The 24,370-nt window shown below is 40.0% G+C and overlaps 1 protein-coding gene across 4 annotated transcripts in view; it reads right to left on the bottom strand.

The window, feature by feature from the left end:
- LOC122563511 (protein 4.1) overlaps nt 1-24,370 on the bottom strand; it is a 217,823-nt gene that overhangs the window by 146,187 nt on the left and 47,266 nt on the right. Inside the window, exon 1 of one of the 4 annotated variants that reach the window (XM_043717314.2) lies at nt 19,475-19,623. The exons of the other annotated variants lie outside the window; for them this stretch is intronic. The gene's annotated coding sequence lies outside the window, so the exon portion shown is untranslated. Of the gene's footprint in view, nt 1-19,474; nt 19,624-24,370 lie in introns of those variants that run through there. 4 annotated transcript variants of the gene reach the window in all.

The following is a 24,370-nucleotide window of genomic DNA, read 5'->3' as shown; positions in this document are numbered from 1 at the left end:
TAAGGGATGCGTCTGGATGAGATGCTGTTCAGAAGGTCAGTGTGGATTCAAAGGGCTTAGTGGCCTGCTTCCACACTGTAGGGATTTTATGAAGGTTCCCCACATATAAACAGATGCACAGGTAATCCAATGCATACTTCCACTCCAGGTGATACACGACCTTCATTTTAAACTGTATACTGTTCCCTTAGTGTCAATGGGTTAAAAGGCCGAAATGTGGATATACCTACACTATGTGGATATCAAATTGATTCAAGGTGGCAATTTAATATCCCTTTTTAAGGGCAATTAGAGGTTGCAAAGGCTGACTTTGCCAGAACCATATACATCCTATGGATGTATAAAATTATTTATTTATTGATCTCAAAATTTGAAATTCTGTTCAGAAAAGATAGATAAATAGCAGGAAGTCAATATACTGAGGAGATTGATTATGATACCAAAATGATACCAATTTTTGGATAAACTTGACAGAGCATTATTGGAACTAAGAATTCATAAATATAACACATGGCACCTTGTAATAATTGTGTTCTGACTTTAAAAGTGCCATGTCTACTACAGGTATTTAACTGCATTGCAAACATCCATCTTGCCAAGACAATTGCTGAGAAAAGTAAAACATCCAACACAACAGTCAGAACCGTAAATAAGGTTCAGAGTGGACATCCTAAGTGAGATTCGCAGGTCATTAATTAATAAATTAAAGCATTTAATGGCTCACCAAATCCACTCTCTCTCTCTCTCCCCCTGAAAAAGCACGTTATTGGCATGATAGAATATTTCAGATTTGTTGGGGGCAACAACTCCAGGACTGATGACATTAAGGCCATTAATTTTACAGTCAGTCATTCAAATGAATCTATTAGAATGTCACACAGATACAGACACACATTTCAAATAACAACCAATAATTTCATACAATAAAAGAAGCACCTAGTTCAAAGGCAAACTGTACAGAGAAACTTCCCAGACTCAGGTTTGGCCATTATTTTCCTCCTCCAACTCCCTTTAGGAGGTAAAGCCCTGCAAAGCCTGCAAACATATGCCTTCCAATCAAATCTCTCTCTGGCTTGTAACCACATCAGATATTGCACACTTTTAAAGACATTGCACATATTAGATAATTGAATTGCTTAATGTGACAGGAAATTACTGACATAAAAAACTGTCACCATTTCCTTTTAGTATACATTGTTCAGGAATTTTCTTCCCAATGGCATTGTAGACTGCAGTGGCTCAAGGCAGCAGCTCATCACAACCTTCTCAAGGGCAACTAGGAATGGGCAATAAATGGAAGCCGAGCCAGTGCTGCCAGTGTCCCTCGAGTGAATATAAAAAGGTTGAGAGTTGGGTGTGGGGCTGAAATAAGTGAACAGGGTGATGCCACTGAACATCTCCACCTCATTAGGAAAGGGTGAGCAGCTGTCAAAGCAGCAACTAAATTACATCAACAATTCTTTTCAAAAATGTTTAAATGCCACCTGGCTCACTGCTTCCACACAGAAAGTGACATCTAATTAGAGTTAGGAGTTGAAGAGCACTAATTAATCACAAGTCAGCATGGCTTTACAATCACCAGCTACCACTTAGTAGATGAATGAAATATTGAAAATGTATAAGAGAATTGCTTTCCGTTAACCATAGTCTTACACCACTGTGTACTAACAGCAATTAGTATGACCGCTAAGAATCAGATGCATGCCTATACAACGTCCACAGTTAAAGCTAGCAAAATACAAAGCATTTTTTTGTCACAAGCTAAATATACTGTGTAGATTTATAGGTGAAAATTCAACCCATTTCAAGAGTAGTCCAAATCACTACTTTCTTTGAACCCTAATGCACTCATGACTGTATAAAATTAAAAGTTTCACTTATGCATTTGTCCTCAATGCTGCCCCAGGCACAGAATCCCGTCCCCTCAACCCAAGCACAGTGAGCTCCTTAGAGGTCCAGGCCTTCGTTATTGGACCCTCCTGTATCGATATAAGCTTGGCCCTAGCTATGCACTATATTGAATTCTATGGTGTGGTCTCTTCTTCTCCAAGGAGAAGAAACAAAATGCTACAGCTTGCATACAACATCTTTGAGAACTGGTTGGCTCAAAGGTTCTCAACAGCAGCTATTTTGTGCCCCTTTCTTTAGCAGGTAAAGACGGTGTTATAGAGTCATAGAGATGTACAGCATGGAAACAGACCCTTCCATCCAACCTGTCCATGCCGACCAGATATCCCAGCCCAATCTAGTCCCACCTGCCAGCACCCGGCCCATATCGCTCCAAACCCTTCCTATTCATATACCCATCCAGATGCCTTTTAAATGTTGCAATTGTACCAGCCTCCACCACATCCTCTGGCAGCTCATTCTATACACGTACCACCCTCTGCGTGAAAAATTTGCCCCTTACGTCTTTTTTATATCTTTCCCCTCTCACCCTAAACCTATGCCCTCTAGTTCTGGACTTCCCGAATCCCAGGGAAAAGACTTTGCCTGTTTACCCTATCCATGCTCATCATAATTTTGTAAACCTCTATAAGGTCACCCCTCAGCCTCCATCGCTTCAGGGAAAACAGCCCGAGCCTGTTCAGCCTCTCCCTATAGCTCAAACCCTCCAACCCTGGCAACATCCTTGTAAATCTTTTCTGAACCCTTTCAGGTTTCACAACATTTTTCCGATAGGAAGGAGACCAGAATTGTATGCAATATTCCAACAGTGGCCTAACCAATGTCCTGTACAGCTGCAACATGACCTCCCAACTCCTGTACTCAATACTCTGACAAATAAAGGAAAGCATACCAAACGCCACCTTCACTATCCTATCTACCTGCAACTCCACTTTCAAGGAGCTATGAACCTGCACTCCAAGGTCTCTTTGTTCAGCAACACTCCCTAGGTCCTTACCATTATGTGTATAAGTCCTGCTAAGATTTGCTTTCCCAAAATGCAGCACCTCACATTTTCTGAATTAAACTCCATCTGCCACTTCTCAGTCCATTGGCCCATCTGGTCCAAATCCTGTTATAATCTGAGGTAACCCTCTTCGCTGTCCACCACACCTCCAATTTTGGTGTCATCTGCAAACTTATTAACTGTACCTCTTATGCTCGCATCCAAATCATTTATTTAAATGACAAAAAGTAGAGAGTACCCAGCACCGATCCACTAGTCACAGACCTCCAGTCTGAAAAACAACCCTCCACCACCACCCTCTGTTTTGTACCATTGATTGTTTAAAGTCGTTCCAGTAAATTACAGACTTTGCAAATATTTCATTTTTCTCTTATAATCTTCACAACTACCATTTCCTCCAAACATTCTGAACTCCCTATTCCTATATTGCAGATGTCACAGAGCCTTCTGCAATCTGGGATCCATAATAGTTGATTAGGGTGCTGTTCCAAGGATCACTTTTTCTGGGTCGAAGTTCAGCTAACAAGTTTGAGATGAAAAAAAAAGTCTCATAACCAAGCTTTGGACTAGACATTTATTCTGAATTTAGAACTGCGATACATCAATTTTTGAATTTCCAGAAACTAATATGTACAGTAAGAGGTTTCCAACTTCCTGACAGGATAGATATGGTTGAATTAACTCAGTCACAGGGCAGTCATGTCTGACAAATAAAAAATAGCTACACTTTCATTGTGCTTGCTGGCCTTTTCCTAGGTTGCTCTGTGTCATTCTCCATTGGGGCCAAGTTCTGTTTTTGCAAATTTTAACAGAAAAACAAATTATAAAGCAATGCTTCCTGCAACATAGAGGAAGTGGCTACACTCTGTGGCAGCATTGCTCTCGGTTACTCCTCTTTTTCTGTTCCTTTATGGCTGCTTCAAATGTTTTCACTCTAATAACTGACAGACTTTGATATTCTATCACTTTCCTAAATGGTCTCCCAATAGCTGTCATCTCCTCCAACAATATTTATGAATCGCATACTCCTACGCTCCTTACAATGCAGGGTCCTCCACAACCTGGGACACATAACAGTTGCTCAGGGTATTGAAAAAAAACTCTAACAATCAATGTTTCAGGATATAAGCAGAGCTAACAAGTTTAAGATGATAAAAGCACAGCTTTAAGATTTACGCAGCACAAAATCAGCTACCCTTTGAGTCAAAGGATCCTACAAATAATAGGATCCTGAGATACTTTGTGCTGGCTCAGCTTACAAGTGGCAAGAGGTTTAAGTTACAGATCTGAATACTAGTTTCAAAGGTCAGAAAAGCAAAGGTCCTATTATGCCAAATAAATTTCAAGAGCAATTAATTTACTAGACACTGTAGTAAATATTTTAGTATGAAATTACATCTTAAATTCAATTCCTTGAATTCCAAAATAAGATGACAATACTATTAATCGAATGCATGCAAAATCTACCTAGTTCAAACGACTGTGCTCAGAATGGAACACAGTTTCTAATTGCCTTTCTGTTCATGGCAGTGAAGCAAGCAAAGACTCTGGTATTGAGCATATGGTATTCCCAGGCAGGAGACTGGATATACTGTCTCCCGAATTTTTTCCAGGGTAGACTGATTTTAATAAAGACAAAACACAAACTCTCAGTACCTGAAAAGATTCCACTATTATCCATTTTCAACATTACCATTCAGATCAACAATGATTAAGGGGATTATGCCAATGAAACAAGACACATCAATGAAAACTACTGATGGTGTGTGTCAGTTATAGTTCATGGAGACTGGCAGGATTTTCTTTTTTCAAGAAAAAAGATTTGACAAATTAAAAGAGTAATTATACTGCCCAATTATACTGGTTAAGTCGACAGAAATAAACTTCAAATGCCAGAATCTGTCTAGTTTTGGGCGGCACAGTGGTTAGCACTGCTGCCTCACAGCGCCAGAGACTCGGGTTCAATTCCCGCCTCAGGCGACTGACTGTGTGGAGTTTGCACGTTCTCCCCGTGTCTGCGTGGGTTTCCTCCGGGTGCTCCGGTTTCCTCCCACCATCCAAAGACGTGCAGGGTCAGATGAATTGGCCATACTAAATTGCCCGTAGTGTTAGGTAAGGGGTAAATGTAGGGGTATGGGTGGGTTTCGCTTCGGCGGGTCGGTGTGGACTTGTTGGGCCGAAGGGCCTGTTTCCACACTGTAATCTAATCTAATCTAATCTAGTTTAGTCCTAGTAGTGATTAGAAGTAGTAATATCAGAATATAATTCCTGCAGTCATACATGAACTCAATGATGTGTCAGCAAGGCAGATGACCAAGTGACCAATTTTAAACTATCCAATAGGAGTGAGGTTTGTTTGCTTCACTGGCATAAACAGAAAGGCAACTATGCAGGTGTCCCTCAAAATGTGTATAAACCACTAATATAACCATATATAAAATATAGCTAAAAGGGAAGAGGTGGTGTAGTGGTTATGTCACTAGACTACTAATCTAGAACCTCAAGTTATTCTTCTAGGGCCAGGGTAGATGGTGAAACTTGAATTTAAAATGGCCGCATAGCAGACTGGCAGTGTCCCTACCGTTGTCAAGGCAGCCCAGGTTGAAGTCGCACCAGGTTCAGAATTGTGTCTTAACATGTCGAAACAGTTTAATTATATTTTAGATTTTTTTAATTAGACTAAAAAAAAGTTGAATTTAAATTATGGCATCAGTATCATTATAGTTCAAATATATATGAATACTAGGCAAATTTAGCCAAGAGACACCTAGTAGGATCAATAGAAAGTGACTGTACAAAGGTGATCCAATAAAATCCACGGCTAGTATCCTGGAACTTGAATAACACTATAGGTATTATTATAATGGAAGACAATTAATGTTCAGCTTATCAACTTAATTGGCTTAATGCACTTTATCCTTGTTGCTTTGCCTACAACTATTACAAACTTGAGCAACAATATGAACCATTTTTAAGGGATTTTCCCAACAATATTCAAATTATGGTTTGGAGTTTGTGTATGTATGATCGGAAAACATACTGTAATGTTATTAAGCTCAAGATCATTTAAATACTCTTCAATGTGAGGCTTTCATATCATTTAATTTCGGGAATTTGAATCCAAGGAATTTGATTTAGCCCCTCGGTAATAGAAACCAGTAACTGCCAACAGGTTAACACCTGAGGCTACCAGAAAATTAATCTCAAAAACATTTAGGTTTAAAAATGCTGAAATTTATGCTATTTACGGTATTGATTTTAGGTGGAAAACATGCAAACTATTCACAATTGGGCGTTTTCTAAAGCAAAGAACTGGCAGATGTATTGCTGTACACAAGCTAAATCACAGCTGTTCAAAGAGTAGCAGACTACAAATACCATTTTCCTTGAGAGGAGAGGTCTTACTGAGCTGTTGTGGTTCAATCAAAACAAAGCTGCAAAAATAATTCACAGTTAGTAATCAAGTAGATTTCAGCACATCTGCTTGATCTTCATGATACTGAAGATTAACTGCAGTAAAGAAAATGGAATGCCAGTTTTGATTGTCAGCATCGTTTGTATATATTTCCACCTTAGTCTAGGTCTCATTTCTATAGTTGCATATAAATTTTCTCATTTGAAGAGAAAGAATAAGCTATGCTAGAACCATAGAGATGCCATGTCATGTAATACACAATAGATCATCACAATGTTGCTTTATTAACATAAGATATTCTGATTTTTCTTTTTGGAAAGTATTACATAATGCTTTCCCCTTATTTTACTGAAGAGCTGTTTAGTTTTGATTATATTTTAGTTAACTACTTAGATTAGATTAGATTACTTATAGTGTGGAAACAGGCCCTTTGGCCCAACAAGTCCACACCGACCCTCCGAAGAGCAACCCACCCAGACCCATTCCCCTACGTTTACCCCTTCACCTAACACTACAGGCAATTTTAGCATAGCCAATTCACCTAACCTGCACATCTTTGGACTGTGGGAGGAAACCAGAGCACCCGGAGGAAACCCATGCAGACACTGGGAGAATATGCAAACTCCACACATATAGTTGCCCAAGGCGGGAATTGAACCCAGGTCTCTGGTGCTGTGAGACAGCAGTGCTAACTGCTGTGACACCATGCCGCCCATAATTAAATTGTTATTTCTTGTCTCTTTTGATATTGGAATGTGTGATTGTGATTTGCGTCACTCTCACAAACAGACACTCACTGGTAGTGGGATTTCGAGGTTTTGACATTAACATCCATAAAATATAAAAGAGCAGAATTAGGCCATTCGGCCAATTAATCAAATGAACTTGATTAAATTTCAATACATCCACACTCCACAAGTTCAGTCCCTCACAAATGAGGATGACTATCTTTCACTCTCAGAGTGAGTCTGTAGGTGGCTGTACAGACCGATGTGGCTACGACAGGCTTGATTTCATTCAGGGCAGAAGATGGTTGCAGGAAGGGATGGGTGGCATGTTAGTGTGGCAGCGCGCTCTTTTTGCTGTTTTCTCCTGGCTTCTGCCTTTTCCCAGGAGCAAGACTTCCTGGATGCTCCTCCTCCACTTTGGATGGACTTCAGCCAATGATTTCCAGGTGTCTGTGGGAATGCCGCACTTCACCAGTGAGAACTGGAGGGCATCACTGAAGCACTTCCTCTGTCCACCTGGGGCTCAGTGCCATTTCAAAGCTGGGAGCACAGCACATGCCTGGGGAGCGTTGGTCATGTGGACGACATGCCCAGCCCTTTGTAGCCAATCAAGGGTGATCAGTGCCTCAATGCTGGGGATGTTGGCCTGATCAATGACCCTGGTGTTGGTGCATCTTTCTTCCCAACTGATTCACAGGATCTTGCGCAGACAGCATTGGTGCTACTGCTACAGTAAATTGAGGAGTCTGCTATAGACAATTCACATCTCAGAACCATATAGAAGGCAGGAACCACCACAGCTGTGCAAACCATCATTTTGTATTGAGTCTGATGTTGTCGTCCTCGAACACCTTTTTCTTTAGGCAACAGAAGTCTGCACTAGCACACTAGATGCAGTGCTGGATCTCTAAATCAAACCTGCTATGGCCAGCAGGACATTCCCAAGGTATTCGAAGTGGTCAACATCTTCTAAGGCCTCCTGCAGACCTTGATTGCTCCATAATGCCAGACCAGGTTTGGAGAAGACCTTTGTCTTGCGGATGTTCGGATGAACATATGCCCTCATATGCCTCCATAAAAGGTGCTGATGATGATCTGGAGTACATCCTCTGCACATACAGAAGCATCATCTGCAGACTGCAGCTCGATGACAGTGGTTGGGGTGACTTTGGTTTTGGCTTGAAAGTAGTGGAGGTTGAATAATTTCCCACAGGTTCTGTAGGTTAGCTCCACTCAAGTAGGGAGCTTGTCAGCAGTGACGTGTAGCACTGCAGTGAAGTAGATCGAGAACAGCGTTGGGGCGATGACATAGCACTGTTTGACACTGGTCCAAACGGGGAATGGGTCAGTGGTGGAGCCATTTGTCATTTCCATGACACAAGTTCAACATCAGCGCAGTCAAAGCTACATCTCACTGATACAGAATCAGTAGTGCAATATTACTTCAAACTAGACTAGACTATGCATTAGGGTGCAACATTACTTCAAAGTAGACTAGACTGCTTTGCTCGAGTGTCAGATCTGGTCTCAAAAATGCAAGCAAGGGCTGCATTTTGAAAATATTTGAAGTTTAACACAGGAAGTTACCCTGAGCAGATTCCATAATTGTAAGTGCATCCTTGTACAGTTCTGCCCTAAGGTTCAAAATTAGAGCTTTGTTTCACAATATTGAACAGCAGAACATGATATAGCTAATTTATACCCCTACAAAAACAGTAGTCAAAACTATTAGCTGTTAAATTTTACCAGAAGGTTGTGGATGCACAGAACATACCAATTCACCATTGGCAAGATAAAATACCTTCACATGTCAGGACACAGCATTTCAATAGATTGCTAAATGACTACATTTATAACCTATTTTATGCCAAGTTTAGTTACAATCATGAATTGACACAGGTGTATTTAGGTTGCATCAGTTCAAAGTATTTGAGAAATTTACTAACATTATTATAACACTAATTCCATTCCTACTAAAGGGTACTTATGAGTCATTTGCAAATTAGCAACACAGTTTATAGTTACTAACTGTGCCTTAAAATTTTTACAACCATTAATCACTGTCACTGGCCATCATCACTCAACAAATGCACAGTGATGTTAAATTTCTGCAGTAATAAGTCTCTACAGTGCCATCACTTCTTCCCTGTAGACAGAGATCAAAACATTTCCCGTTGCACAAGAGGCAGCTGTTCATAATGTAAAGTACTATTCTTATAACTTAAAAAAATTCAGAGCCAGACAGCGTGATTTCTTTTCAGCACTTCAGAAGTTTAAATACACTGTAGTTTACAACAGATTACAAATCGGAAACTTCTCATACTCCAATCTATCACAAAATTAATTAATTTATAAAAATCTTTGGTGGCTAAATCTGTTTATTACACCATATTGACATCAGAAAGATCTGTTGTTCATATAAACCCTGTTGTTAACTTTGTCAAGATATCAGGGGAACACAAATCCCCAAGGCTAAAAGCTTAGATGGTATTAGGAGAAGAGAATTCCAAGTAGAAAATCACTCGAGGATACTTCTTACAGTACAAATCCCAAAAGCAAGTGTGAATACTGACATTACTAAAGGTTTGGTGGAAGTTTAGCTACATACAACCAGCGAACGGTAACAAAAGAGAGGATAAACTGGTCCCATTATTTAACATAGAAAAGTAGGCCTTTACAGGGTTCCTACATTAATATTTCATTAACTGGGCACCCAATTCTAATGCAGCATTGGAAAGTCCTAGACATCTCCATTTAGAGTAAAAGATAGTTTTCTAGAAAACAAATTTATCAAGTAAAGCAACTCAAATGCACATCTTAGTTGCAATGTTTCAGGAACATTTATATGTAAACCACTATGCATTGTTGTCAGCATTTTAATTTCAGTTGTTCATATAACTTTACAACTGAATAAAAATTCAAGGATTTTCAGAATCGTTCCACAGGTTAATTTGTGTGCAAAATATTTTCCAAGATTACAAGTTCATTCTGTCATTTAGGACATTTTTCAACAAATTAATGGAAGGTAAATTTTGTTGTTTCACTTTCATATGTTCTCCTACACAGAAATATGAAAAGTCAAACCAAGTTAACAAATGAGAACAGTACCTATATAAATTTACTGTAACACAAATAACACTTTAATCACTGAATAGAAAACAGTCCAATTTGCTCAGTTTAGTGTTTTCATAAATGAACTACAGTCTAATCCTACACTTTTCTTTACTTTCCATATACTTTAATATTTCTCCTTTGCCAATAACTGAATTTCCTATTTTAAGAAAAACACAATTTTTCTTCATCTCAGAGTCATAGAGATGAGATGCACTGCACGGAAACAGACCCTTTGGTCCAACTCATTCATACCGATCAGATATCCCAACCTAAATCCAGTCCCACTTGCCAGCACCCAACCCATATCCCTCCAAACGCTTCCTATTCATATGTCCGTTCCCGATGCCTTTTAAATGTTGCAATTGTACCAGCCTCCACCACTTCCTCTGGCAATCCATTCTTTACACGCAGCACCTTCTGCTTGAAAACGTTGCCCCTTTAGGTCTCTTTTATATCTTTCCCCTCTCAACTTAAACCTATGCCCTCGAGTTCTAGATTTGCCTACCCCAGGGAAATGACTTTGTCTATTTATCCTATTCATGCCCTTCATGATTTTATAAAACCTCGAAAAGGTCACCCCTCAGCCTTCGATGCTCCAGGACAAACAGCCCCAGCCTATTCAACCTTTCCAGATAGCTCAAATCCTTTTTCAATTGTTCTTTCAGTTTTGAGACCGAACTCCACATTCAAATAAGCATTTCTAAAGATTTTACCTTTTGTAAGAAAATGATTATCTTTAATTGTCTATACAATTTATCAGCCATAAAGTAAACTTTCAATACATTATTTATCATAATTATTTTACAATACTGAAGACATATACTGCCCTTTTCACAACTGCAGCATCTTATCCCTGAAACATTACAAATTTATATTGTATTTCCCATTAATTTATATTCACCCAATAATAGGATCTCGAAAATTGTAAACAATCTAGACACAAATTGAAGGATTTCTTTAAAACAAAAACAACTTCATCTGCTTTTGCTACCTCCGTTAATCATTGATTTACTTGCAAAACATCTCCTCTCAGTCAATTAAAAGATATTTTTTCTGCTCCCCACTGTTTCACATTTCACTCAATGTATGTTCTTGCACCACCCAACCCACTAATCTATATTGTCCTCCAGTCATTCACAGTATGGCATACCTCAATTCAGTACCAGCGGTAAATTAGATAATTTCCTCTTAATTCACAAAAAAGGATTTAGCTATTTCGGGCTGAATCGTGTCATTTTGGCTAGGTGTCAAATTTCATGTAGGGTTTCTATTGAATGGCAAAAAATCTTACTGCGTCTATCATCCTAAACTTGCCTCAGGTAATTATCTAACCCCTTCCCATGGCAACACTCTCATCCAATGCTCACCTGATTCTACCACTTGCCACTGCTGGGATATCCCAAAATAAACCTTCACTGATGACACTAGCAGCAACTTTAAAAGACAGTTGTACCCAGGTGGGTACGGTCAGTCTGCAGCTGCCCTGCACAGTGACTAACATTTCTTCCAGACATGGCAGAGAAGGGGAAACTAGCACTCCACTGTGTGGACAGGGACTAGAGGTCCTGATGAATGGGGTTACAAACAGGATGGCCAATCCCTTCTTCCAGGGCTAGCAGTGGAGGCCACACCACCAGACTGTGCCATCCGGGGCTGAGGTTGACATCTGGGTCAATGTGATTCAGCCATCTGGAGGAACGTCAAGCATAACGTTTCTTAATTTAGTCAGGGTAAGAGCACGGTCTTCTCTCTGCTACCTCAAACTCACTCTCTACTGCACAGATATCCTATGAAAATTTGTGCTCTACCACTCTTAGTTTTGCATGCAACAACTTATTTTGCTCACACTCAATCCAACCAACACTACCAATCCCCATACCCTCTTTACTGCCTACTCATTCACTCAGAACAACTATTTTTCCTCCACCTGCACTTTCACTAATAGCTATACCATACATTTTCATTTTACTCAAACTCTCCCCTGCTCTCATTCTAGGAAAAAAACAGCCAACAATAGCACAAAATGGGTGGTGTGCTGCATGACATTCAACATTTTGCCCCAATGACTGTAACCACCTTAAATGGCCAACTGACCACTCCCAATCCTCTGGACTGATACTGGATTGTGCCTTTGACTGACTGTACTAGGCTGTCTCCCTCAACATGACTGAGGACTGCTGACTATCATGACAGGAAAAAGAAAGGCATGAGGAATGCTTTTACTTTGTGCTGTATTTACTAAAGGTGAAACACTTTTTTTTTTAGATTAGATTAGATTACAGTGTGGAAACAGGCCCTTCGGCCCAACAAGTCCACACCGACCCGCCGAAGCGAAACCCACCCATACCCCTACACCCATCCCTTACCTAACACTACGGGCAATTTAGTATGGCCAATTCACCTAACCTGTACATCTTTGGACTGTGGGAGGAAACCGGAGCACCCGGAGGAAACCCACGCAGACACGAGGAGAACGTGCAAACTCCACACAGTCAGTCGCCTGAGTCGGGAATTGAACCCGGGTCTCTGGCGCTGCGAGGCAGCAGTGCTAACCACTGTGCCACCGTGCCGCCCACCGTGCCGCCCACACTTATAGTTAGAGATTGACAATGTTGGCATTTGTAAGTGACAAGAATTCAAGAAGGTGAAGTAAAAGAGAATTTTACAAGGTGTATAATAGCCCAATATTGGAACATACTGACTAAAGTGGGACTTCTTACATAAGCACAGGACCACATGCGGTCTGGCAAAAAGAAAACAAATCAACAGCACCTTATATTTTCACTCATTATCCCCAAGGAATACAAGTTGGTTATACAATTTGCTGGACAGACATATTTAAAATTTATGGTGCATTACATAAGTATAACATAGCAAAGATAAGTGGGAAAACGGAGGACTGGGAAGCTTTTAAAGAACAACAGAGGATTACTAAGAAGGAAATACGTAGAGAAAAAAAAAATGAGGTATGAAGGTAAACTGGCCAAAAATATAAAGGAGGATAGTAAAAGCTTTTTTAGGTATGTGAAAGGCAAAAAAATGGTTAAGACTAAAACTGGGCCCTTGAAGACAGAAGCAGGGAAATATATTACGGGGAACAAAGAAATGGCAGAAGAATTGAATTGGTACTTCAGATCTGTGTTCACTGGGGAGCTAACAGTGGCTGAAGGACCTGAAGGGAATTTATATTTGCCAGGAATTGGTGTTGGAGAGACTGTTAGGTCTGAAGGTTGATAAGTCCCCCGGGCCCGATGGTCTACATCCCAGGGTACTGAAGGAGGTGGCTCGAGAAATCGTGGATGCGTTGGTGATTATTTTCCAGAGTTCGATAGATTCGGGATCAGTTCCTGCGGATTGGAGGGTGGCTAATGTTTTTAGATTAGATTAAATTAGATTAGATTAGATTACATTAGATTACATTACAGTGTGGAAACAGGCCCTTCGGCCCAACAAGTCCACACCGCCCCGCCGAAGCACAACCCACCCATACCCCTACATTTACCCCTTACCTAACACTATGGGCAATTTAGCATGGTCAATTCACCTAACCTGCACATCTTTGGACTGTGGGAGGAAACTGGAGCACCCGGAGGAAACCCTCGCAGACACGGGGAGAACGTGCAAACTCCACACAGTTAGTCAGTCGTCTGAGGCGGGAATTGAACCCGAGTCTCTGGCGCTGTGAGGCAGCAGTGCTAACCACTGTGCCACCGTACCGCCCACATAGGAGGTTAGTGAGCAAACTTAGGGCGCATGGTATTGGGGGCAAAGTACTAACTTGGATTGAAAGTTGGTTGGCTGACAGGAAACAAAGAGTAGTGATAAACGGCTCCATTTCGGAATGGCAGGCAGTGACCAGTGGGGTACCGCAGGGATCAGTACTGGGACCGCAGCTTTTTACAATATATATTAATGATATAGAAGATGGTATTAGTAATAATATTAGCAAATTTGCTGATGATACTAAGCTGGGTGGCAGGGTGAAATGTGATGAGGATGTTAAGAGATTACAGGGTGACGTGGACAAGTTAGGTGAGTGGTCAGATGCGTGGCAGATGCAATTTAATGTGGATAAATGTATGGTTATCCACTTTGGTGGCAAGAACAGGAAGGCTGATTACTACCTAAATTGAATCAATTTAGGTAAAGGGGCAGTACAAAGAGATCTGGGTGTTCTTGTACACCAGTCAATGAAGGTAAGCATGCAGGTACAGCAGGTAGTGAAGAAAGCTAATAGAATGCTGGCCTTCATAACAAGAGGGATTGAGTATAGAAGCAAAGAGGTTCTTCTGCAGCTGTACAGGGCCCTGGTGAGAGCGCACCTGGTGCATTGTGTACAGTTCTGGTCTCCAAATTTGAGGAAAGACATTCTGGCTATTGAGGGAGTGCAGCGTAGGTACACGAGGTCAATTCCTGGAATGGCGGGACTACATTACGCTGAAAGACTGGAGCGACTGGGCCTGTATACCCTTGTGTTTAGAAGACTGAGAGGGGATCTGATTGAGACATAAGATTATTAAAGGATTGGACACTCTGGAGGCAAGAAACATGTTTCCGCTGATGGGCGAGTGCCGAACCAGAGGACACAGCTTAAAAATATGGGGTAGACCATTTAGGGCAGAGATGAGGAGAAACTTCTTCACCCAGAGAGTGGTGGCTGTGTGGAATGCTTTGCCCCAGAGGGCAGTGGAGACCGAGTCTCTGGATTAATTTAAGAAAGAGTTGGATAGAGCTCTCAAGGATAGTGGAATTAAGGGTTATGGAGATAAGGCAGGAACAGGATACTGATTAAGGATGATCAGCCATGATCATATTGAATGGTGGTGCAGGCTCGAAGGGCAGAATGGCCTTCTCCTGCACCTATTGTCTATTACAGGTTGATGAAACGGAAAATTGCCAAAAATATCAGGGGTGAGGAGAAGAAGAGTTTCTGCTTTGGGTACAATCAGGAAGTTACATCCAAATTGCATTACTCAATTTGCATCATGACAAGTGTCAAACCTTTCAAATTCAGTACAATTAAACAACACTTTTTCCATTACAATGTGTTCTTTGATGCATGGCCTGATTAATTGTTAATTAATACAAGTGAAAATGAGTTTAATTAGTAAAACTAGGCATTTTACCAAGAGGGTTGTTCCTGCACCTGATTAAGCTGCTTTAAAATAAACAAAAATGGATAGTGGTAGTCCAGTGGTATTGTCACTGGATTAATAATCCAAAATCTCAGGTACGTTCTGGGGATCTACATTTGATCACAAGTGGAATTTGAATTTAACTAAAATCTAACGATGACCATAAATCCATTGTTGATTGGAGTAAAAACCCATCCTGTTCACTAATGTCTTTTAGGAAACGAAACTGTCATCCTTACATGTCTGGCCTACATATTGGTTCAGTCCCAAGTCAATGCAACTGGCTCTCAACTACCTTCTGAAATGGCCTTGCAAGCTACTCTGGGCAATTAGGGCAACTCATCTTGAGCAGGTTGATATAGGAAATTATCTACATAGGGAGTTCATGAGGACAGTTGAGGTATAGTGGTGGTGTTCCTGCATCTAGGCTAAAAGGACTGTGTTAAATTCTCACTTGCCCCAGAAGGGTGTCCAAACTGATTAAAAACAACCACCTAGGGATTCTAGTAACATTGTAGCATGGTGGTACTAACCCTGTTTCTGACCCAAAAGGTCTGTGTTCCAAGTTCCATCTGTCGTAGAGGGGCATCATACATATCCAAACAGGTTGATTAAAGTATATTCCTAAGATTGTATTTCAAGAGTCAGAGATGTACAGCATGGAAACAGACCCTTCGGTCTAACCTGTCCATGCCGACCAGATATCCCAACCCAATCTAGTCCCACCTGCCTGCACCTGGCCCATATCCCTCCAAACCCTTCCTATTCATATACCCATCCAAATGCCTCTTGAATGTTGCAATTGTACCAGCCTCCATCACATCCTCTGGCAGCTCATTCCATACACGTGAAAAAGTTGCCCCTTAGGTCTATTTAGGTTCCTATCTCCTAAATTTCCTCTAAGTTACACAAAATTCCTACAGTACAGATAGAGGTCACTTGGCCCATCAATTCTGCACTGATCCTCCAAAGACCACTTCCTACCACCCTATCGCAATTACCTCACGTTAACCATAGCTAATTCACCTAGTCTGTACATTCATGGACTCTATGCAGCAATGTTAGCATGGTCAATCTGCTTAACCTATATATCTTTGGACTGTGGGAGGAAACTGGAACATCTGATGGAAACCACACAGACACAGGGAGAATATGCAAACTCCATACAGTGACGATAAAATGGCTTTAAGAGGTTATTTTGCCCTGGATCCCTTTTTTAAAAGGAAGGGTTGAAGGCAGAGGTACCAAGCAGTCTAGCAGAACAACAAGAATAAAACAGCTTGTGGAGCCTTGGGGTTTTTTTTTAAATGTTGGAACAATAGAAGCAGCCTGAATGAGTGTGGCCAAGCTCTCTTAGAATCAGGATTTTGTTTTCTTCAGCAGCAGTTGTTGGTGAGGTCTCAGCTGGCCTGGAAGCTTTCGTGAATCCCTCCCACCTACTCCACACAAACACTCTCTCTCCTTCTTTCTTTCTTTCTTACACACACACACACACACACACACACACACACACACACAGTTTTCAGACAATTGTTTTCTGAATTTGCCTTTTGCCAGGGATATTTATGGCATGTTACTATATTGAAACAGTTACTAAAAGTTACTAGTAGTAAAGTAATCTATTGCTCTGTTAAATTTTCCAGTAGAGTTGTTAATCCAAGTTCCTCTTTCTTTTGAAGTATTTTAACTATTGTCTATGAATAAATTATGTTTTGCCTAATGTTGAGTAGTTTGACCAATTGAATTGCATCAGGAACATAGCACCTTACATGTACCTTTTAAAGTAAGAAAAAGTTAGGATCTAGGCTACCTTCTTAATATATTTTGAGGGAGTCTGGTCTGGTCCATATCAACAGACAGGCAACTAAGGCTGGAATAGAACTCGGGTCTCTGGTGCTGTGAGGCAGCAATGCTAACTACTGTCCCACCCACAATGGACAGTTTTGTTTTTGTTTGATTTGATTAAGTTTGTTTCTTGATTTTGCAAAGAGCATTTACATGTGTGCACAAAGAAAATCCAGCCATCTTAGGTTGGAATGGTTTACAGTGGAGATGCAAGCTTTGTGGCAGGCAATAAATAGGGTCCACCAAGTAGTCTAATCAGTGTACTCTTCAAAATTGACTTGGAGATCCTCTTTGCTCCCTATTCACAAAGCTTAGCATTACAGTACAAAAGCAAGTTATGAAGTACATTAATGAGACACGATAGTGACTGCAATTGGAGTAGTCTGTTCAATTCTTACACTGGACTTTAGGAAGGACGAGGCCTTAAAGGGGATGTAGAAGACATTTAATAAAATGGTTCCAAGGATGACAGACTTTACTTATGTGACATTGATAAAAAAAGATGGATTTGTTCTCCTTCAGGCAGTGAAGGTTCAGATATTTGATAGAGGTATTCAAATTCATAAGAGGTGCAGACGAAGTAAATGGAAAGAAAATGTTGATAGAAGGGTCAAAGTGCAGGGAACACAAATTTAAGGTGACTGGTAAAAGAACCAAAATGTGATAGGAACGAAATCTGTTTTTTTTAATTAAAAAGACACAGCAAGTGGTTGTGTCCTGAACTGCACCACCAAAAAAGTGAACAAAGGTAGATTTAATTATGGTTATCCAGAATTGTGTAGAAAAGGCATACAAAGAAAAAAAACAAATGTAGAGCTGGTGTAGGTGACCCTGCCCCACCAGTTAGTGACAGCATGGTTGATCTCACTGCTGATTACGCCTGACAACCTCCCCCTCCCTTGCTTTTCAAGATGCTATCTACCTCGGTCTTAAAAATTCCCTGCAGGAAAAACTAGGTCCAAACACCTCCTTCTGTTATGCAACTGTTCTATGGTTCCTTTTTATTGTGTCTGCACCTAAGAAAATGTATACAATTAGAAGGGCCTTCCAAAACCAATGCAATTAGCAGATTCAAGTAATTTTCATTGGGTGTGGGCACAACTTGATTATGCAAACAGGATCTGGGACTACCATAAATGATTGTGAAAAACAAACTCTAGCTGCATATGTAACTAACAAATTTAAAAAGTTTTCCAATCTTTAGCATGGGTTCAGCTAACTCCACCATATTTCATTGCTATTACCAGTACAGTACAATGTACTGTATTAAATGTCAGGAATGGATAATCATGATGTGGGTAAAGAGTAGTTCTGGTGCAATGGAAGCACACTCTGCTTGCAGCAATAAAGGATGTCTGACAGGTCAGAAAATGTCTTCAATTTGGGTACAAAACTGTTTCAACATCTTGTGATGTTTCAGATACAGTTCAAGGTGTGTGAACATATTTTTAATGGAATAGTGTACTGCATTGGTGGGTTTCACCATAATCTGAAATCTTGTTCAAGATAATTTACTTCATATGAGCTTTCACATGAGTGGACCGAAGACCTTGCAACTACAGACTACTGAAGTCAGGAAATCAAATCATATAAATTCCACAAGAAAGTGCGGTTAATACAACAATTCAAAAGACAACAAACACCCAAGAATTAAGATACCCCACCCCCATCTTCCTCTTCAGACAGCAAGAGGCTGCAAGCACAAAAGGAACCAAGACAAAGGAGGACCCCCGTGCCGAACACGCTGACTGGTCCCGACACGTCACGTTTCCAAACAATAAGCTTTTTTTTTTAAAGTTCACATTCATAGGAAGAGTGCCTTGCCCTGCCCAACATCAAGAGCCAAAGTTAATTGTTTGTGGAAAGATATAACAATTGTTTTAATTAAAAAAAACTGATTCAGAGCCAGAACAAAAAGATAATACATGCAATGGAACTGCATAAACCATTCTATGTGACCTTAATATATTTGACAGTGACAAGTCGAATACAAATGTTTCAAATCCTAAATTTACAGAAACCTGGTAGAAGTTTAGAGTGGTATTAGGCACATCACCACAGAACGTGGAAAACGAAGACGAAAATATTTCTTTAGTAGAAACTATTCCAACACATGAATAACATTTGTTTTAAGCAAAACTCAATGTCGTTCTATTTAGTAAATAATTTATACTCAGAAGAACCTACCTTAAGGATGCTTCATTGAAGCTGCACAATTAATACCACAATGCAAAATGGCGTCTGTTTAAACACATCACAACAAAAGTACCAGAATGAATAGGATAAACGCTCAAAATACAAAGCTAAACTCGTGGTAGCTCACCTTGTTTTTCAGAAAAAGACACGTTTAAAAGCACAAGAAAAGCACACAAGGATCCTGTAAATCACGTTTCACTCTACAGTGTGCATATCGTACATAAGCTCCAAACTCATGGCAAGTATCAGTTCTATTGTGGGTGGATCAGTGTATGTAAAACGAGGAGCTAGTGACTCAAACGCACCAATCACATTAACCTAACTCACCTTGTACCCAATCATTGACCAAAAAGATAAAACACTGTGCAATATGCCAAAGCAAGAGTAAGCAGTGTACTCCGAACGGTCTGGTTCAGAGTATATCAACCGCTCAGAAACGTAACACAGTAAAAATCCAGCATCTCCTACACCAGGTGTCACTGCTCGAGTTTCGCTACGTCTACCAGGATGCATTGAAAAATAGTTATCTTAATGTTCGAATTTCTCCTTCGGTTTGTTCTTTAAAAAGTAACCTCCACGCAGGTAATATTACAGTTTAGAACAAGAAATTATGCAATTTATTTTGTAAATATACAAGCCATTTCAAGGTTATTGGCAAACAGTTTCCTATTTTTGCTCTTTTATTTCACTCTTATTTCTTCCAATCTGAAGACAGCAGCACCAGAAAATGGTACAACCAAATGCAAGTCTCTAGTATCTCGGAAAAATGCCGATTATTTGTGCTCGAGGCTAGCGAACGAGCGTCAATAGAGGTGATCATTTCGATATCTTTACTCACCTTCTACAAAACCACATTTTTAAAATCAAACAAACGTAGGCAACTAAACAAAATAATGTGCTGTGATTTTGAGGTTTAGCTCACAGTCAACCTTAATATAAGTGCACAGATATATAGGTCAGGTTAGTTCCTTATCTGTATTAAAATATCTATACTTAAGGAGATATCAGAATTTGATATTGAATGCAACCTTGTTTCCATATCAGCTCCAACGCAGAACAATGAAAAACAAAATTAGTATGAGTCTATCGAGGGCTTTACAAATGGTTCTCAGCCATGGAAACATTTTTAAACATCAATTTGAGTATATGGAGTTGACCAGTGGGAGGGGCAGGACAATAGAGCAAAAACTGAACATCTGTGCGTATTGCAGCAAGGGCTGAAGAGAAAAAATATCCAAGACATCTTAGAAGTCCAAACAGTTACCATAGCGATAAGGATCACAGCAGAACTAAGATGGCAATTAATTCCCAATCTTTATAACTCATGTGAGGATATATTTGTAACAACAGATTTATCGTCAAAACTGGAGAAAATGGCATTACATTTTGATTATATATTCAAACATCTACATACACAAATGAATAAATTTTTGTTTGTTCCCTGGATTTTGTATTCAGCTGATAATAGAAAGGATAGCAACAGGGTTGTTATAATTCTTAGAAGCCTTGAGGACAAAGGCAAGGGTTTAAAAAGTCAATCCAAACTGCTGGTCCTAGTCTAGTGGTCAAAACATGTGTACGTGTTGTTAGATGGGAACAGGTTCTGGATCAGATGTGAATCCCTAGTAGTCAAATAATTTATCAACTGTCACAAATAAAGCTGTGTAACATTTCTACCAGAGGACAATCTGTACCCCTGGAGATGCACTCCAGCAAAATGCAATGCATTCAAGAGGAGAGAGAAGGCAAAAAAAAGACAAACAAGGCAGAGAAAGAAATTAGGAAAATTCAATATTGGAGTCAGAAATCAGAAACAGAGTTAAGTGTTTCAAGCAAATAAGACAACTTGGAAGACTTTTTTTCAGATTTCCAGCATCCAGGGTATTTTTCTTTTGTTTTAGAGAAAAATCTTACATTTTGTATAATAATCTAGATTGCTTAGACTTCTACAGTACTGTTGCCATCATTCGCATTTAAAAATTCAGCTAGCAGGATTCAAACTATAAGCAGAGGCAATTCAGTGGTTCGCACTGCTACCTCAAAACACCAGGGACCCAGGTTCGATTCCAGACCTGGGTGATTGTCTGTTTGGAGTTTCCACATTCTCTCCATGTCTGCGTGGGTTCCTTCTGGGTGCCCTGGTTTCCTCTCACAATCCAAACATATGCAGGTTAAGTGGACTGGCCATGTTAAATTGCTCATAGTGTCCCTGGATGTACAGGCTAGGTAGATTAGCCATGGGCAATATGAGGTGGGTCTGGGTGGACTGCCTTTTAGTGTGTTGGTGTGGACTTCATGGGCCAAATGGCCTGCTTCCACATTGTAGGGATTCTATATTCCTATAAGGTTGAGACATGCCACTGCTTTCACAATTCCACTATTGCATGGCTGATAATGAATTTTTCATCTACGTTGTCTAATTACTTTTTATTTAACTGGCTTTAAAGTACATTGTAAATTGTACATTGAAATTAACAGTTTATACAAAAACTAAGTTAAAATCTTGGCACCAAAAACCAACTTTGCATTCAAGGGAAACTAATATTGCAAATATGTAAATATTTAGTTTCTCAGGAGATCCCTAAGATATATTGTTTTATAAAATGTAAGTCCTAATAGTTGATTCTGTCCTGAAATTAAAATTTGGAGTTCATTAATTGGGTTATTGTTGAAAGAAATCTGATTTTAAAATTCTAAAATACATATTAATTGGAAAATCGGATGACTGCATAAGTAAACCTAAATACATCCAATATTACATAGCGGTGCCATGTTGGAGGCTCAAAATACATAATCTGCAATAATAAGACATTATTTTAATTGTTGATATCCAAGCAATAAGCCCAAGTAATTCGTACAATATATTTCTTTTACAAGCAATCAAATCAAATGGCATTCATATTGATCCTCAAGAATCTAAAGCGCCTGTCAAATACTTTACCCCAAAAATGGGAGTCAGTTTGCTTAGTTGGTGGATGACTAATTTACAATGTAGAGTGACGCCAAAGTGTGGATTCACTTCCTGCAGAAGCTAGGTTGCTATGAAGGACTCTCCTTCTCAGCCTTTCCCTTCACCTGAAGCATGGTGACTCTAAGGTAGAATCGCCACCAATTGTCTCTCTAATGAGAGGGCAGCCCTATGGTCTAGTACCTATGGCAACTTTACTTTTATCCAAAAATCAGAATAAACCACAATTCTTCAACCATATATTACATATAAAACATATATTACAGTCTGACACAAACTTAAAAGACACAAAATCTGCCTTTGCTTATTTCTTCTTGTAACTGGTTTTCTTCCATAGAATCTAATGAAACATTTGGTAGAGTGGGGGTTGAGCACAACTGTCTACTGTGTACAAGGAACATTGCAGTGAATGCATAATTTATATTTTTAGTTATTTGGTCAAGAATTCAAATAACAAGCAGGGGAATTAAGTTGCTCCCCAAAAGAGAAAAAAAAAAGTTTGGTATTCTACTACACCTTCATAAAAATAATTAGTTTCAGACTCCTTCCCCTCTGCAACACACAAAAACAGAAATTGCTGGAGAAAACCAGAAGGCCTCTAAGCATCCGTGAAGAGAAAACAGAGCCAATGCCTCAAATCCAGTGACCTTCTTAGCAGAATTGATCTTTTCCCCCGACTACATTATAAAGTTTGTGTGTGAAATGAAATGCAGATTTTTAATTTAAAATATTTAAAATGAATATTCAACTGCCGACAACTGGTAGAAATATTACACTATGCTACTGCAACATTTCTTTATAATTAGTCATGGAGATGATAACTATTGTTTACAGTATGGAAAATTGCAAAATGGAGAGATACAAATGTACAGGATGCATGATCATGACACTCAAGTGTTAATGAACTAGTCTGTCATAAATTCTAAATATAGTGTCAGCCTTGCCTTAATTGGCAGCATTTTCATCTCTGAGACATTCTAACTCTGGAGACATATTTGTATCGTCGATAGTCACAGGTGAGGTACTGGAAGACTGGAGGTTGGCAAACGTGGTACCACTGTTTAAGAAGGGCAGTAAAGACAAGCCAGGGAAATATAGACCGGTGAGCCTGACCTCGGTGGTGGGCAAGTTGTTGGAGGGAATCCTGAGGGACAGGATGTACAAGTATTTGGAAAGGCAAGGACTGATTCGGGATAGTCAACATGGCTTTGTGCATGGGAAATCATGTCTCACAAACTTGATTGAGTTTTTTGAAGAAGTAACAAACAAGATTGAGGAGGGCAGAGTAGTAGATGTGATCTATATGGACTTCAGTAAGGCATTCAACAAGGTTCCCCATGGGAGACTGATTAGCAAGGTTAGATCTCATGGAATACAGGGAGAACTAGCCATTTGGATACAGAGCTGGCTCAAAGGTAGAAGACAGAGGATGGTGGTGGAGGGTTGTTTTTCAGACTGGAGGCCTGTGACCATTGGAGTGCCACAAGGATCAATGCTGGGTACTCTACTTTTTGTCATTTACATAAATGATTTGGATGCGAGCATGAGAGGTACAGTTAGTAGGTTTGCAGATGATACCAAAATTGGAGGTGTAGTGGACAGCGAAGAGGGTTACCTCAGATTACAACAGGATCTGGACCAGATGGGCCAATGGGCTGAGAAGTGGCAGATGGAGTTTAATTCAGATAAATGCGAGGTGCTGCGTTTTGGAAAAGCAAATCTTAGCAGAACTTATACACTTAATGGTAAGGTCCTAGGGAATGTTGCTGAACAAAGAGACCTTGGAGTGCAGGTTCATGGCTCCTTGAAAATAGAGTCGCAGGTAGATAGGATAGTGAAGGCGGCGTTTGGTAAGCTTTCCTCTATTGGTCAGAGTATTGAGTACAGGAGTTGGGAGGTCATGTTGTGACTGTACAGGACATGGGTTAGGCCACTGTCGGGATATTGCGTGCAATTCTGGTCTCCTTCCTATCGGAAAGATGTTGTGAATCTTGAAAGGGTTCAGAAAAGATTTACAAGGATGTTGCCAGGGTTGGAGGATCTGTGCTACAGGGA

The sequence above is a fragment of the Chiloscyllium plagiosum genome, unplaced genomic scaffold (assembly GCF_037043375.1).
Source record: "Chiloscyllium plagiosum isolate Xiang-an unplaced genomic scaffold, Cpla_swu_hap1 HiC_scaffold_30, whole genome shotgun sequence".
NCBI lineage: Eukaryota > Metazoa > Chordata > Chondrichthyes > Orectolobiformes > Hemiscylliidae > Chiloscyllium > Chiloscyllium plagiosum.
The sequence above is the reverse complement of the archived record's forward strand: the minus strand, read 5'-3'. Positions and strand labels throughout refer to the sequence as shown.